General features: G+C 45.6%; 1 protein-coding gene and 1 long non-coding RNA gene across 5 annotated transcripts in view; one reads left to right on the top strand and one right to left on the bottom strand.

Annotated features, from left to right (window-relative positions):
* The window catches only part of CPNE1 (copine 1), a 97,839-nt gene that overhangs the window by 28,477 nt on the left and 52,391 nt on the right, over positions 1-16,971 (top strand). Inside the window, exons 1-2 of one of the 4 annotated variants that reach the window (XM_039499426.1) lie at positions 12,445-12,489; positions 13,993-14,035. The exons of 2 other annotated variants lie outside the window; for them this stretch is intronic. The gene's annotated coding sequence lies outside the window, so the exon portion shown is untranslated. Of the gene's footprint in view, positions 1-12,375; positions 12,490-13,992; positions 14,036-16,971 lie in introns of those variants that run through there. One more of the 4 variants, XM_039499424.1, reaches the window with a different exon arrangement.
* Positions 1,669-13,007, bottom strand: LOC120381251. The gene is made up of 2 exons (XR_005587988.1): positions 12,039-13,007; positions 1,669-2,121 (listed from the first exon to the last, which is right to left on the bottom strand). It is a non-coding gene; the product is annotated as an uncharacterized LOC120381251 (long non-coding RNA).

Here is a 16,971-nt window from a genome sequence, read left to right as displayed (position 1 = left end):
CCAGAACTGTTTGTGTCTCAGCCTTTGTGTGAACAGTGTGTGTGTGTGTGTATATAGTTAGTCTAGTTCTTAGTCTTGTTGGGAGAGTAAGTTTTAGTTCCTGTTAATTTAAAAAAAATTTTTTGGACATTTTCCCCATTTGGAGTTTTTTCTAGATATGGTACTGAGTTATGCCCCAGTCACTGGGTTTCAAGCTGTAGGCTTCTTGCTCCTGGCCTATGCCAGTGAGTAACCCACATAATAGCTGCTTGAAGCGCTTGGGAGCGGCACATGTGAAGGACCAGTGCCCGATTTGCAGAGAATTCAAGCCTATGACAAAGAAGGCTAGTGAGGCTAGGCTGATGGAGGCAGTGCTCAGGCCACTGTCAGCGCTGTCTTGAGGCTCTCCCAATCTGACTTGGTGCTGAGTGCTGCAGCTTCCGTGAGGAGCACACCTCTGGAGTTAACAGAAGTCCAGCACCATTCTCTCTTGCCTGTACCCAGGAAAAAATACAAACCTTCCAGAGAATTCTAAATTTGGGAAGAGGGTCAAGAAGTCGTAAAGTGGAGGGCTGTAGAAACCTGAGCACTCCTCCAAATCTGTGTGCAAGTTGGCACAGTTGGCTCTGGTGCTGTAGGGGACTCTGAGCCTGGTGCCAGAAGTAGCAGGGTCAACCTCTTCCGCACCACAAGAGACTATCTTGGTGTGACTACCCCAGAGGCATTTGCAGCAGCAAGAAACCTGCTTTGCCTCTCAGTGCACGGTGTCTCCATCCTTACAAGAGTCCAGTCCCCGCACACCACTGCCAGAGATTCAATCTCCAGCACTGCTCTTGCCTGCTTCCCAGGGGAAGCCTGCCACAATGAGGTTACTCTGTGCATCACCTGGCTCCCAGCACTCATCCCCAGCACTAATGGGATCAGCTCCACCATAGTCAGAAGAATGGATATCCTCCTAGTTGGATTGGAAGTGGGGTCATATGTATCTCAAACACGAAGGAGCACCTCCTGCTCAGTCTCTGCTCAGATCCTCTCTTCCTGCTGACCACTGTGACACTTCAGTGGGAACTCCCCTGGGAATGTGACCAGGATAGTGGGGCCCTGCTCTGTATCAGTGGCCCTTTTGTAATCCTGGGGGGTTTCCCCCACTTCCAGATCTTCCCCCACACTGTGTGTATCAGTGCCATTGTCTAGAAGAGCGAGTCTATGTACTGAATGGCTCAAACCCCAGAGTGTGGTACTGGGCCTGGTACAGTATCAGGCGGAGGTGCCAGAGCAACAGGCAGTAGAGAAGATTATACCCCCTCCAGTCTTGTCTTCCTCTTTGCTTTCACCAGATGAAGCCATTTCATCTAGTACACTTCACCTCCTCCTGATGATTTTAAAGTTTTATCAGGAATTGCTCAAGAGAGTGGCTGCAGAATTAGGTTTACGGTTCAAAGAGGTGAGAGAGTCTTCACATCACCGGGTTGACATTTTATCAGTGGTGGGTCCCTGCAGCATAGCTCTACCAATTAATGAGGCAATACTAAAGCCTATAAAGACTCGGTAGCAGATTCCATCATCACTGCCTCCCACCTTAGAAAGGGCAGAAAGAAAATATTATGTACTCTCCCAAGCTTTTGAATACCTCTATACTCACCCATCACCAGGCTCTTTAGTTGAGATCATGGCTAATTAGAGCAAACATCAAGGGGCACAAGGCTCCCACTCTAAAGCAAAGGATGCTAAAAGGCTGGACTTATTTGGCAGAAAGATTTATTTGGTGATTCACTAACCAACAGGCTTTGCTGGGGCAGTATGATTTTAATTTATGGGGCTCAATGGAAAAGTTCAGAGAGCTGCTTTCGGAGAATACTAGACAGGAGTTTGGTTCCCTAATCAATGAGGGTAGATTAGTCAGGAGAACACCACTGCAGGCAGGGCTGGATGTAGCAGACTCAGCAACTTGAACCCTGGCTTCTGCAGTGGCCATGTGTAGATCATCCTGGTTGCAGTCTTCTGGTCTCCCCCATGACATACTGAGCACTATCCAGGTCTTGCCATTCAAGGGTCCTTCTCTATTCTCAGACCAGATGGACAGCAAGCTTCATGAACTTAAGGAGTCTAGAGCCACTCTAAAGTCCTTTTCCTTAGCAGGACCTATCAAAAAAGAGGTTCAGGAGTTATAGGTGTAGGGCTCCTGCTACTTGGGCTCTGGGCCACTCAAGACACCTGGGAACTCTGAAGAGGTAGTTTTGATGGACCACTTGAGGTCAGCATATCTTCAGACCCAACCCCCCGACCTTTGCAAGCCATTTGTCCCATTTCCACAGTTCTTGATCTCAGATTAATTTTGGACCAGTGGGTCTTGAGTACTGTGTAAGTGGGACAGACTTTGCTTCTACCCTTCCCTCCATGCCCCTCTTTACGGCCCAATCTCACAAGAAATTCCTTATCCAGGAAGTCCTTCACTTGGGAGCCATAGATTCCATGTGATTTCAGAGGGAAGAGGTTTTATTCCCAGTATTTCCCAATTCCAAAAGCAGAGGGATAAGGTGATCTCGGATCAATTTTAGACCTGCATTAACACAACAGATTTTTAAAAAGGATAAAGTTTTGCATGGTCACACTAGCTTCTGTCATCCCTTCCCTGGATCTTGGGGACCGGTACGCTGACCTCAACTTGAAAGATGCTGAAGGAACAATAATCCACACCGTGTAGAGTCAAGCACAGGAATTTATTACGCACAGTGCTGGTGGGGTGTCGCTTTGCTTATTAGGCTCAGAGACACTGCAAAACAATTAGTTACAGTAAATTATATATGGTGCTTATTGGGCGGAGGAACTTCCATGTAGCAACCAATCAAGCTCACAGGAAGTACCTCTGATTTCTGGTAAATCAAAATCTTTACCAGTTCACTATACTACTTTTTGACCTGTCAGCAACTTCCAGGGTCTTTACAAAGGTCATGGCAATAGTAGCTGCACTCTTCTGAAGATCAGGAGTGCAGGTTTACCCTTACCTAGACAACTGGCTTATCAAGGGCCAGACCAAACAGCAAGTGCAGAGCAGTGTTGCCATGATCCCTCTGGGACTGATAATCAACACAGAAAAATCTGTCCTCACCACAGTCCAGAGGGGGGGCTGTACTGGACTCCTCTCAAGCCAATGCCTTTCTTCCAGTGTCAGGTTTCAGGCAATTCAATTGTCATAGGTTTGAAGGCTTTCCCAGTAACAATAGCACAAAACTGTTTGTTTGAGGGTTCTAGGTCACCTATGTGGTTCAGTACACCAGACTACAACTCAGAATTCTGCAGGACTGGCTGGCTTCAGTTGGACTCTAGTGAGGTGAGGGCACTCTTACCACAGATTGGTGGGCAGATCCAGCTGGTGTATGTTCAGGTGTTCTGTTTGTGGATTACTTATTCTACCTGAAGCACCAAGGTTTGATGGGTAGTGCCATCAAAGTACATCTAGCTGCTATTTCAGTGTTCCATCCTAAAGTGAACAATCACTCTATTCTCTCCAATGACATGTCCATAAGGTTGTTTAAGGTCTTAGTCAAATTATAATCTCAAGTGCCAGACTCTGTTCCCCTATGGGATCTAAACTTTGTATTGTCAAGACCTGCTTTCTACTGCTTTGGTCAATGAAGGTGGCATTTCTGGTGGGCATTCCATCAGCCAGAAAATGGGGGAGCTGCAGGCATTAATTTCAGAACCTCCCTATATGATTTTTTTTTTTTTAAGGACAAGGTTTGCCTGCACCCTCATCCAAAGTTCCTCCCTAAGGTGGTTTCCTCTTTCACATCAACCAGGCAATTTATTTGCCTGTTTTCTGTCTGAAGCCGTCTACAAAGAGAGGTTTTGCATACCTTGGATCAGAAGAGCCTTGACATTTTACCTGGATAGAACCAGACACTTTTTTTAATCTTCCCAGTTGTTCATAGCAGTGGCTGACAGAGTAAAAAGTCAGTCAGTCTCCACCCAAATAATTTTTTCCTGGATTGCATCCTATATAAGCATGTTATGATTTGGCTAATGTTGCACCACCCAACAGAGTGTCAGCTCATTCAACAAGGTCACAATTGACTTTGGCCTTTCTGGCACAAATTCCAATTGTAGACATTTGCAGATTGGCAACCTGGACCTCAGTTTACATGTTTGCCTCCCACTATGCTGTGCTTCAGAACTCTGGAAACGATGCTACAGTGGGTCAAGTTGTTCTATAATCTTGACTGAAATAGACTCTGATCCCACCTCGTGTTCTACAGCTAGTGAGTCACCAAGAGCGGAATCCATATGTACAATCACTTGAAGAGAAAAACAGTTTCTAACCTGTTCTGTAATGGCTGTTCTTTGAGATTTGTTGCATGTGTCCATTCCACGAACCGCCCTCCTACCCTTCTACATCAGAGTTCTGGCCAGAGAGTGGGGGTTAGGGGCGGCTCTACCCTTTAAACCTGCATGCAGTAGCACCAGCAGCAGGGGAGCACGAACCCTCAATGGGTACAACTGAGGGAAAAGGTTTCTGATGGCTGTGTGCTCAACACACAGACACCAGGAGTGGAATGGAAATGTGGTACACATCTCTAAGAACAACAGTTCTGGAGCAGGTTAGTAACTTTTTTTAATTTTGGGGAGTGATCCAGCAATATTCCAGTAGCATACAACCTTTGTGGCACCAAAAGCAGCATTGTAATTTATCAGAAGTCTGAGAGTTGCATTTAGTTTGCATATATGTGCAATTTTTGAAGCACACTAATACTTTGAAGAGTTCAAGTGATTGAGGATCAGTGGGAATGTAGTCCTCCTTAACCAAAAGGTAACTTATTGATTACTTTATTTCTGAGATGGCTATGTACATTATGCTAATGAAATGTAGGCTTGAGTTTGCAAGGTAACTGAAGTATCTTGGTTTCTTACTAAATAAATGTGTACTTTAAAAAGAAAAGAGGAAGGCTACACAAAAAATGGAAAGCCCCTTTTAGTTTAAGTACATAAGGCTTGATGATCATCCTGGTATCACCGCATTCCTGCCTCTTCACCCATGGCCTGGAAGTTCAGAATGGAAGAATCGTAGAGACTAAAGCCTTTATTTCGTAGCACCTGCCCTTTTAAAAAGGTATCCGAGTGAAACTAAGTAGTCCTGCAGTATTTTAGTGTTTGACTAGTGCTGATAGTGAAGCACTGTGGTCTTGAGAGTATGCTGTCTGACTCCTTTGTCAAAGGGCAGTTTTGAGGGAGCAGAAACAATGAAAACTGAAAGAGGGTTGTGTGGGACAAAAGGAAGAGATGTGCAAAACCACCACGTTTTTGAAAAAGGGTGCATGTGTTAGATGAAAGCATAGTGACAAATAAAATGCTGATCCATGAGGAACTGGAGGCCTTCAGGATTCCTTCACTGGCCTCTTAAGGATATTAAGAAGAAGCTTTATGGAAGAGAGAAAAAAGAACTGAAGGGATTGCTATATTGAGATATTGTATCAGTCCATTACTTATCATGGCAAAAGCTCAAGATACAAGTAATACAGTAACTAACTTATACTGTACTGCAGGGGTCGGCAACCTTTCAGAAGTGGTGTGCTGAGTCTTCACTTATTCACTCTAATTTAAGGTTTTGCTTGCCAGTAATACATTTTAACGTTTTTAGAAGGTCTCTTCCTTTGTCTATAATATATAACTAAACTGTTGTTGTATGTAAAGTAAATAAGGTTTCAAAATGTTTAAGAAGCTTCATTTAAAATTAAATTAAAATGCAGAGCCTCCCAGATGGTGGCCAGGACCTGGGCAGTGTGAGTGCCACTGAAAATCAGCTTGTGTGCCGCCTTCGGCACATAGGTTGCCTACCCCTGCTGTACTGTTTTACCAAGAAGAATGGGAGAGTAGATTCCAAAAACATATGGCTTAGGGAGGTAAAGCAAGGAAACCACATTGGTCCCCCAAAATGAACCCTATTATTAAAACAAGTGAAGACTTAAGAATTCTAGGACTTACTGTGGGCTACTCTAGAATTCTGAATGAAGTAGCAAAAGAGCAAGTAGGGTATCTAGCAGAAGTATATTTACACTTCTGTTTGGAGTGAATATACCTTCATCAGACCTTGAGCCCTCTATTCACATACAGGCAGCAGAAGTACAAGCTTCCTCAAACTACTCCAGCCATGTGCTTCCAATCTGACCCATATGGCCCTCCAGTCTCAATAGGACTGTGCAATCTTTGGTCTTCCTGCTGGAACTGATAATTAGGTTGCACGTTATGATGATGATTTTCTGATAGACATGTTCAGGAACTAGACTGATATTTAACTTAATACAGTGCACTGAATAGCTATGAGATGTAGATGGGTTTTGGTCACTGCCAAAATGAACGTAGCAGATGAGGAAACTAGCATGAGAGCTCCGGCGATTTCGGCTGGGCAGCAACAAATAAACATGTGTTGAGCCTCAAGGTTTGTCAATTTAGATAAAAGTGTGGATGTTTATCTGAACCTATGAAGGGGTTACCCTTCCTCTAGTTGGTCCTCTTGTATGCTGCCTCCAGTGGCAATAACATCTTTCCCCTTACTACTAAGATGACAGTTGTTTCAGAAAGAATAGTCTTCAAGGGAAGGCTCCTCTCTACTTTCCTCAGGAGCAGCTGGACTAGGTGTGAGGTCTTGCTGTCTCTCCACTAGACTCTGTTTACTTAACATTACATTTGGTACTCTACTTTGATTAGACCCAGAAGATGATGTTCTCATGGGAAAAGCCACTTACCCTCTGAAAAGAAAGATCTGTTCTGCTTCGGAACTTCCCAGATAAACATGGTTCAATCTGAGATACCTTTCAAGGCAAATCCTCACACCATAGCTCAAAGTGAGCAACAGCTGGGCCCGGTTGAGACTTTGGGTGTGGCCACATCCTATTATGATAACATTTTTAAGTGCCCATCACTGTGGCATCTGAGCTCACGTGGTTTAAATTAAGATATTGGTGATTTTAATGAGAAAGTAGGAAGATGAGGGATCATTTGGGAGGTAGGGCTGAGTTTTACTTTTTTTTTCTTTAAAGATTCAAACAAGTCTTCATTTTGTGAGATGGGGCAGTTTCATATTTGCTTGTCTGCTTTTATTACAATTTTGAAACATGCATTTATGTATTTGATTTGTACTGTGTGCAAACACAAATCAAGGAGTAATGGTTGTCTTCCTGCAAAGGATGCCTGTTACTGAAGCCTAAACAGAGATGTTCTGTTTTGCTGAGCAGCCCCTCCTTCTGCTTCATTAGGCTCTACTTTGTCCTGTATCTCTGAGTGCACTAATAGGACTGAAAGTGGAAATTACTTTTTCTGGTATTTCCTTTTTTGTGTGGCATTTTTACTGCTGGCAATATGTAAAGTTTAAGAATCCTGGCTAAGAAGCCTGGGCTAACTGACCTTTTTACCTTTCTCTCTTTCCTAATGATAGACATTGTAGAAAGTTGTACTGAAGTGTCTGCTCTGGGGGAATCGGAGTAAATATATTAGGGCTGCAAAGAACTACATAGACTTGAGATTAAATCTGTTCTATACTCTATGCTGGGCTGGGGAGGAACGGTATATAGGTGGATTTGGAAAAAGGATCTTGAGTTCTGTTGTTAGCCTGACTTGAGAGAAACTGATTAGTTTGTCAGGGGTAATGGTAGACTTTTGAGGCTGTGTGCACAGCCCATTTGTAGTTGAATGCTACCAAAGAATGTGACACGGAAGGTCAATAATAGCAATATAGGATAATAGCTTACTCACGTGGGAATTAAACTAAGGTGTCTTGTCCACTTTTCCTAACGCTTCAGTAAAATCTACTCTACATCAGTTTTTATACCCTCTCAACACTGTACGATCTGAGTGCTGTACAGTACTGTATTAAGCAACACGACTAATATCCATCACATATGGATTAAATGATGTTCAGTCTTGAGTGATTGGCGAAATAACTGTATTAAATTATAAAACACACTTAAAAGGCAAATTAATTTTTTAAAGAAAATGACTTGCTACAATGAGTTGAATAAGATGACTAATGATTAAATATCTGTAGCTTTATATGTGTACTGACTCAGTCCTCAGAAAGATTAAATAGACCCTCCCCAATTCTGATAATGCTAAATAAATATATATAAGAGAGAGTTTATCCTTTATATATATGTATATTGTTATAGCACTCACTGTAGTAACCTCATTTACAAATACTGTACTTTTGGTTTACTACAGTTTGCAACAACTTTTTGCAACCTGTTAAGAATATATTTTATTAAATCTTAGGCCAAGTCTACACTAGGGGGCGGGGTTTGAACTAAGGTACGCAAGTTCAGCTACGCGAATAGTGTAGCTGAACTCGAAGTACCTTAGTTCGAAGTACTTACCTGTCCTCACGGCCGTGGGATCGAAGTCCGCAGCTCCCCCGTCGACTCCGCCACCGCCGTTCACGGTGGTGGAGTTCCGGAGTCGACGGGAGCGCGTTCGGAGTTCGATATATCGCGTCTAGATGAGACGCGATATATCGAACTCCGAGAAGTCGATCGCTACCCGCCGACCCGGGCGGGTAGTATGGATGTACCCTTAGTGACATTTACAATGCTCAGTTGGGTTACTGGCATGCATCTCTTTATAATTCTTCTGGGTACAGAACATGAACAGAACAGCAATTGCAGATTTAAAAACTGGTAATTTTACCACAGAAGTTAACTAGATTTTTGTTCCAAGACACAAGAAGTATGTCACTCTTCCAAAACTGATCTGTCAGAGATAGTGATCACCTGCCAATGGTTATTCATCTCCCAGAGGATTACAGACAGAAGTCATTCCTTCAACATAATTCTAAGGCTTTTACTCTTTGCTGTGTGTCTCAGCCACTGGTTCTGCCTCACCCTCCACATGATTGACTGGATAGACAAGTTTAGGTATTCCATGTCTTGGAATGACAAGAGGTTAAAGATAGCTTTCAGAGATTTTCCTGTAAGCCTTATTTATCTCATGGCATGTAATAAGGTAGTCAGACACCTTTTGCTCTGCCTTGGAAGCATATATACAGACCAAATAGCATCAAAGGACTCTGAAGACAAACTGTTTGGCAGCTATTTTGTCCAGGGGATTCCCCAAAGTAGCTGTGAAGCCCAAGAAATCCGTGCTATCCTCCATTCCTCATAAATGGGACTTTCATTCTTTTTGCAACAGGACAGATTTCTAGACCAAGCCTACTTGATACCAGCAGAGAGATTTCTATTGCAAAAGCAAGTGGAATAATTTAGAAGATGGAAGAAAATCACCTTAGACAAGTAGGTCTAAGAACAGTTCACAAGGAACACTTGTGTGAGCTGCTGAATATTAAAACAAATGTTCAAGCTTTGTCTACAGTGGGAAACTGAATCATCACTGACACTTTTCAGCAGTGTTTCTCCCTGAAGTAGCAAGGACAACTGCTTAAGTGCTGGTGTAGACATAACTCCTCTCTGTCTACTTAAAAGTTCCCTAAGAAGGATGGCCTTGAGTTTAAAGGCCTGGAGTTGGAAGCAGTAGATCTAAGTAAGATTCCTGGCTCTGACACAGACTTCCTGTGTGAACTTGGGCAAGTCACCAACTTTTCTACTTCAGTTTCTCATCTGTAAAACAATAATACCTCACAGGAGTGTTGGACTCGTGTATTTTCTCATGCTCAGATAATGTAGTGATGAACACCACAGAAGAAGCTAAGAATAAATAAATTTAAACAGAAATACCACAAGAGTGGCACACCTTGGATATACACAAAGGCACTGCAGGATATGTTTAGAGACCTGTCACTCAAGAAAGAAGGACAAGAAAGCTTGAAAATCTTCTGAGTTGAACCGGAGCATGCTGAAGTTCCAATTTTGCTAAGGGTTTATTGGCTAATCTGTGTGAGGATTAATCACTTCACTGGCAGAAAGCTCTTATGCATCCTCCCTAAACACCTGCGTTCCCAGAACACCCATTAGCTTGATTTGAGCCCTAGGATCATTTTAGCCTCTGATTTGTCTGTCTGTTTGTCTCTGTCTGAGGGATTGGAAAGACCTACAAGATCTCTATCAACCCTACAAGGCAGCCATGTGGTGATAGTGGTATTTGCAAGGAGTGTGCCACAACCTGCACTGCCTCAGTAATCTCTTAAAATCTGTCTACATTCAGCATCCTAGTGGCTCTTTTTATTATGTAGTTATCTTCTCTCTTTTAGGCGCTTATTTCACATCCCTTCATAAATTTTGTTGGATGTGAAGGGGCTCTAGAATGGAAAACTTCTTGCTTGCCTGATCATTTTCTTTTTTGTATATTTCATACCCACCAATCTGACCCACAACGGAAGATTAAGATTTTAACTAATTTCTTCAAATTGAAAGACTCAAGAAAGGGAGAAAACTGCTTAAAGTACCATGAAGTATTTGTTGTGGTTAATATTTCAGAGATCTACTCTAGCATTAAGCACTGTAGAGAACTCTGTATGGCCAAGCAGTTTCAGAACATGTATATTTAGTTTTCAGGTACAATCCTCAAATGTTGTGGGGGTTCAGCAGGAGGGATTTTCTACTCCCTTGGAGACAACTCTGCTAGTTGTCTTATCTGTTTTCTTATCTGTACTTGAGGGCTGAAGAAAGGAAACAAGAAAACTTCCCTCTCCCAAAACCAGCTCTGTAAGAAAACTTCATTTAAGATTTCACTTCAACTAGATTTTTCTGCAGTAGTTGACATCACAAGCACTTAAAGAGCTCTACTAAATGCTTTGTTCATCCAGGGCTATATTTATAAGGAGGACTGCATGGCTTCTGGATGACTCTGACACCATCATCACCCTCCTCCCTAAACACCTGTGTTCCCAGAACACCCATTAGCTTGATTCGAGCTCTAGGATCATTTTAGCCTCTGATTTGTCTGTCTCTGTCTGAGGGATTGGAAACACCTACGAGGTCTCTATCAAGCATTCTTAAAACTACAATACCCACTTGCTGAAGTGAAGAAGCAGGTTGACAAAGCCATAAGAATACCCAGAAGTCACCTACTCCAGGTCAGGCCCAACAAAGAAAGTAACAGAACGCCACTAGCCGTCACCTTCAGCCCCCAACTAAAACCTCTCCAACACATCATCAAGGCTCTACAACCTATCCTGAAGGATGATCCATCACTCTCACAGATCCTGGGAGACAGGCCAGTCCTTGCTTACAGACAGCCCCCCCCCCCCCAACCTGAACCAAAAACTCACCAGCAACCACACAACAAAAACACTAACCCAGGAACCTATCCTTGCAACAAAGCCCGTTGCCAACTCTGTCCACATATCTATTCTAGGGACACCATCATAGGACCTAATCACATCGACCACACCATCAGCGGCTCATTCACCTGCACATCTACTACTGTGATATATGCCATCATGTGCCAGCAATGCCTCTCTGCCATGTACATTGGCCAAACTCGACAGCCTCTATGCAAAAGAATAAATGGTCATAAATCGGATGTCAAGAATTATGACATTCAAAAAAACCCCAGTCAGAGAACACTTCAGCCTCCCTGGTCACTCAATTACAGACCTAAAAGTTGCAGTACTCCAACAAAAAAACTTAAACAGACTCCAACGAGAAACTGCAGACCTGGAATTAATTTGCAAATTGGACACCATTAAATTAGGCTTGAATAAAGACTGGGTGTGAATAGGTCATTACACAAAGTTAAAAGGATTTCTCCATGCTAATTTTTCCCCTAAGGTTACTCACACCTTCTTGTCAACTGTGTGAAACTGGCCAGCCTGATTATCACTAGGAAAGTTTTTTTCTCCTGCTAATACTAGCCCACCTTAATTGTTTAGTTTCCTTAGCGTTGATAGGGCAACACCCATTTTTCATGTTCTCTGTGTGTATATATCTTCCTACTGTATTTTGCACACCATGCATCTGATGAAGTGGGTTTTAGCCCTCGAAAGCTTATGCCCAAATAAATGTTAGTCTCTAAGGGCCACATGTCCTCGTTCTTTTTCCTCGAACTAATGTTTATTTAAGTCAAACTGGTCAGTTAGCTCTGGGCATGGAGCGAACAAATAGGCGCGGCTCACTCACTGTCACCAATGGAAGCTGCAACCTTGGCGTTTTCCCCGGCTTCTGCTCTCAGTCTCGGCGTACTCCTGCCCATTCTTCGCCCTTACCGGGATCCTTTCCCCCTCTTCAGCCGCTACCCCGACTGCGCTTCCCAATAGCCTGCCCCTTCTAGTCGCTGTTGGGAGCCGCCCAAGGAGCTGGCAGTGCCCCTCGCCGGGGCTGGAGGGAGTTTTCTGCTGCAGGCAGGACAGACTCTGGAGTTCGTGGCCCCTCGCCGAGCAGCTGCTGGGGTCCGGCGCCTGCGGCGATCTGGGCTAGGGGGCGTTCTCCTCCCCCGAGCCAGGCCGCCTGGAGCAGCGTCCCCGCCCCGGGGAGGAGCTGGAAGGGCAGACGCCAGAGCCGCGCTGTCCCGCCCAGACCCCACAGCTTGTCCGCTGCTGCGCTGGGTGCTGATCGCGCGGGAAGAGCGGAGGTGGGTCGGGCCGGGCCAGGGCGCCCCACAGCGCGGGGGGTGTTGGGGGCAGACGGCGGCGGCGGCCCAGGTCTGCCTCCCCTGCTGCCCCGGGGAGAGCGGAGTGCGGGCTGTGCCCGGCTGCACCCCGGCATGGCAAGGGCCCCTTGCGGGTGTCGGGCGGGGGCGGCCTCCCGGGGCTGGCCGCCGTAGCTGAAGCTGGTTGCGGCTCCGTGTCGGTGCGCTGGGGCGCAGGAGGGGGTGGGAGGCAGCCAGCCTCCCTTTCTGCTCCGGGCTCTCCTCTCCGCCTCCCGGAGCGCGGCGCTGGCTGGGCCTGAGCATCCCGCGAGCACGGGCCGCCTTACGTAACCCGGTTGTGTGCCCCAGGGGTCCCGGAGCGCCGGGTTCATTGTTTGCAGAAGTGGATCTCATCGAGCCCGATGTTTGCCTAGTAGAGGCTGGTGTTAAATTTGTGCCATTCTGCACGGGATTTTCCATCAGTTTATTTGTACTTCAGACCACTCGTGCACCAGGAGGGCTCAGCCTCTGCCAGCTGAGGCTTTGTTTTCCGATGTCACAAAAGGAGTACTTGGCAGGCTGGACAGTTGGCATAGGTCACCCTCGGACTGAAACAACAAAATACTGCAGGGAGAGCAAACTGGGAATTAGATAACTGATTATATTCTACAAAGGATTCTCTAGCTCCTAAAAGAGAGATCTGGAATCCTATAAAATGCAATGTAAAACTGAACACACATAGGCATGGATTGCCAGGTTAGCCTGCAACCCTGTTTTTACATCCTGGCTATCAGTTCAATATTCCAAACAGTTTTGAGCAAGACACTGAAGACTTGTTGCAGGAGGACATAATCTCATTCACTGATTTGTAGAACCTTGAAAGACACACACGCATGCACACACAATTTGATATATAAAGGGAAAAGATTAGCTTTGACTGAATTAAACTTGTCCAGACACACACAGTTGAGAGCTCTTAGTAACAGAGCAACATCAGAAAAAATGTAAACTCTGGGGTGGAAAAAGATTCTTAGACTATAAGCATCCATAGGTAGAGGATCGTCTTTCTCCTTTTTCTCAGGAGGAATGGGAATAAGCCTGGTATGTGAATTTACAATAAACAATCTCAGACAAGGGGATATTTGCTTTTAAATTATATTTATTCCTGTACTTTAAACATTGTATTGTCTATAGATTTTCTTCATCAGTGACAGTATAAGAGATTTTAAAAAGATTGCTAGCAGAATTTTGGTTGTAAATTTAAGATTAGCTGTGGCTCACTTTGTCTTTAGACTGTATTTACAAGACATGAAATTGTCAAATTTTAAAAAAATCTGCCGGTGTTAATCCTAGCTAGCCATTGCATTCAATGTTTGTGTTTGTTTACAAAATAATATTTTCTTGAATAAAATATTGAGACATTTTATGTTTTAGTGCTTGTGGTGAAAATATATTTAGTAACCCGTAGTTTTACTTTGATTGATAAAGTTGCTTTTATTTTCTTAGAGAATGCAGTGGTTGCAAGGTCTGTTACTGGACCCAAACCGAGGTATCAATTAATACAAATTATATTTACTGTAATTTTTAAAGTAAGGGAACTCTTGTTCTGAAGTTTGTATATCAGAATATTCTGTTGCAATGCCATTCTGTTGGTCTGTTCACTACCTTGTTAATTTTAATTCCTGCCAAATTAATAGATTAGAGAGACAAGGGGGGGTGAGGTAATTTTTTTTTTTATTGGGACATCTTCTGTTGGTGAGAGAGGCAAGCTTACATAGAGCTCTTTGGGTCTAGGAGTGGTGCTCGGGCATGTCTACACTACAGAATTAAGTTGACTTAAGTTAGGTTGACATACAGCTACTGCAGTAATTAAATTGGCTCTTTGTGTCCACACTACGCTCTTTCTGTCAGTGGTGCGCATCCTCACCAGGAGTGCTTGTACCCATTTAAGTGGGGCACTAGCAGCCGGAGCCCCAGAGCAGTGGGGCTCTGGGCAGTAACAAGCAATGTAAGTAACACAGTGTCTGTGCATCACCCCAACTACATCGACTGAAGCGCTACACTGCTCACAGAGGTGGAGTTAAGTCAGTATAGTGGGTGACTTACATCGGCGGAAGGGACATTTTAGTGTAGATGCTTACGCAGTTTGGTCGATGTAAGGTCACTTACGTGTAGTGTAGACCAGGCCTCAGTGTCGCATCTAAATAAAAGGATGGAACAGAAAAGGAGTTAACACATGTTGCAAGAAACGATTCATGTGAAGTGTGCAATTAACATCTCTAGAGTCATAGGACAAAGGAGAGTTAGTGAGTTAGAGAGAGTTTTACAGAGCCATAAATCCAATGTCTTAAGTTCATGGTTTTTGGTGTCGAGCTGAGTTATGAATACAAGTTCAGCTTTTTTAAGGTGTTGTGCAGGTTTCCTTTGAGGCTAAGGACTGAGAGGTCAGGTCTGGAGTGATTTATGAAAAATGTTCACACTTGGGCAATACGGTGCTTGTCTCATCATTTTTCTGTGTGAATTCACTTGAGAGCATAGTGACTGTCTCATTTCACTCACATGGTGGTTGTTGGGGCATTTAGTATACTGGATGAGGCACCACTGACAAAATGGGAATTTTCTTAATATTGTGTATGACTGTTGTGGTGCCTCAGTTTCCCTTGTGTGTTGCACAAGTATCTAGGTAGTGGGACAACGGTGTGTGATCATTGCAGAGACCCCTAGAGAGCAGGTGTGACTGCACTCTAACTGCCTGGGCCCAGACAATGACCAGACAGTCTGTATCCTGGCAATTGATGGCCGGGGCTGATCCTCTGCAAGAAACCAGCCGGTTGCAACACATGGGAAAACAAAGAGAGAGGTGAAGGCCAGGTGACTAGTTTGCTGAGAAAGAGACAAAGGATGGAGATGGGGCAACTGGGCATGACTGAGGCACTGCTAGATGCTGATCAGTCTCCTGGTTGGGACTCGGGGCAGGAGGAGCCTAGGGGTCTCGGTCTCCCCAAGATGGACGTTGCTGAATCTTTCTGCTTTCTGTGCTAACAAGATCTGTTCTACGCTGTATTCCAGACAACTAATAAACCTTCTGGTTTGCAACACTGGCTGAAAGTCACTGCTGACTGCGGAAGTTGAGGGTGCATGGCCTCTTTGGAGGCACGTAAGACTTCTCCTGGTGTCCTGTTGAGGTGGGCTCACTGTGGGGAGCTCACAGCATCAGGTCAGACCCAGAAGGTGCTGAAGCAGAGGAGGCTTGCCCTAGTGAGAGTGTGCCCTGAGGCATTGTCTCACTACAAGAGGGTCCTGTCTGAACATCATTCAGAATTAGGGTTGCCAGGCATCCGGTTTTTGACCAGAACGCCCGGTCGAAAAGAAACCTTGGCAGTTTCGGTCAGAACTGCTGACTGGGCCGTTAAAAATCTAGTCAGCGGTACAGCAGGGCTAAGGCAGGCTCCCTGCTTGCCCTTGCTGTGCGCACTCCCTAGAAGCGGCTGGCATGTGCGGCCCCTAGGCACAAAAGCAATCAGGGAAGCTCTGTGTAGCGCTGGCTCCGCAGCTCCTATTGGCCGGGAAACGCAGCCAATTGGAGCTGCGGGGGTGGCGCTTGCAGGCACAGGCAGCATGCACTGTGCAGAGCCACCTGATTGCCCCTGTGTCTAGGAGTCAGACATGCTGGCCGCTTTCAGGAGCACCCTGGAACCAGGTCAGGCAGGGAGCCTGCCTTAGCCCCGCTACCCCACCCACCCAGAGCAGCCTGAGGTAAGTGCCGCCCAGCCGCCGTCTGTACCTCAACCCCCTGCCCTACGTCGGAACCCCCTCTCGCACCTTAACTTCTTCCCAGACCCCAGTCCCGCACCCCAACTCCCTACCCCAGCCCTGAGCCCCCTTCCAGAGCCCACACCCAATCCCCTATGCCAGCCCCCTCCTGCACCCCTACCCCAGCCTCCTCCCACATCGAGATTCCCTCCCAGAGCTCGCACCCCCTCATGCACTCCAACCCCCTACCCCAGCCCTGAGCCTCCTCCCACACTCCAAACCCCTGGGTCCCAGCCCAGAGCCCCATCCTGCACCCCAAATGCCTCACCCCCAGCCAGAACTGTCACCCCCTGCCCCAACCTGGAGCCTCCTCCTGCACCCTGAACCCCTCATTTCTGGCCCTACCCCAGAGCCCGCACCCCCAACTGGAGCCCTCACTCACTCCTGCCCCAGCCCAGTGAAAGTGAGTGAGGGTGGGGGAGAACGAGCGACGGAGGGAGGGGGGCTGGAGTGAGTGTGGGTGTGGCCTCAGAGAAGGGGAGGGGCAGGAGTGGGGCCTCAGGGCAGGGGGCGGGGCAAGTGTGTTTGGTTTTGTTTAATTAGAAAGTTGGCAACCCTGTTCAGAGTGGTTTCAGAGCACTGAACCTGTGCACCCATGGCAGTGTTGTGATAGGCATGTGTAGGACCCACGAATGTTGAAAGATGTGTTGTGTGGGGTATTGATCATTATAG

This window comes from Mauremys reevesii, linkage group 13, assembly GCF_016161935.1.
Source record: "Mauremys reevesii isolate NIE-2019 linkage group 13, ASM1616193v1, whole genome shotgun sequence".
NCBI classification, from domain to species: Eukaryota; Metazoa; Chordata; order Testudines; family Geoemydidae; genus Mauremys; species Mauremys reevesii.
The sequence above is the reverse complement of the archived record's forward strand: the minus strand, read 5'-3'. Positions and strand labels throughout refer to the sequence as shown.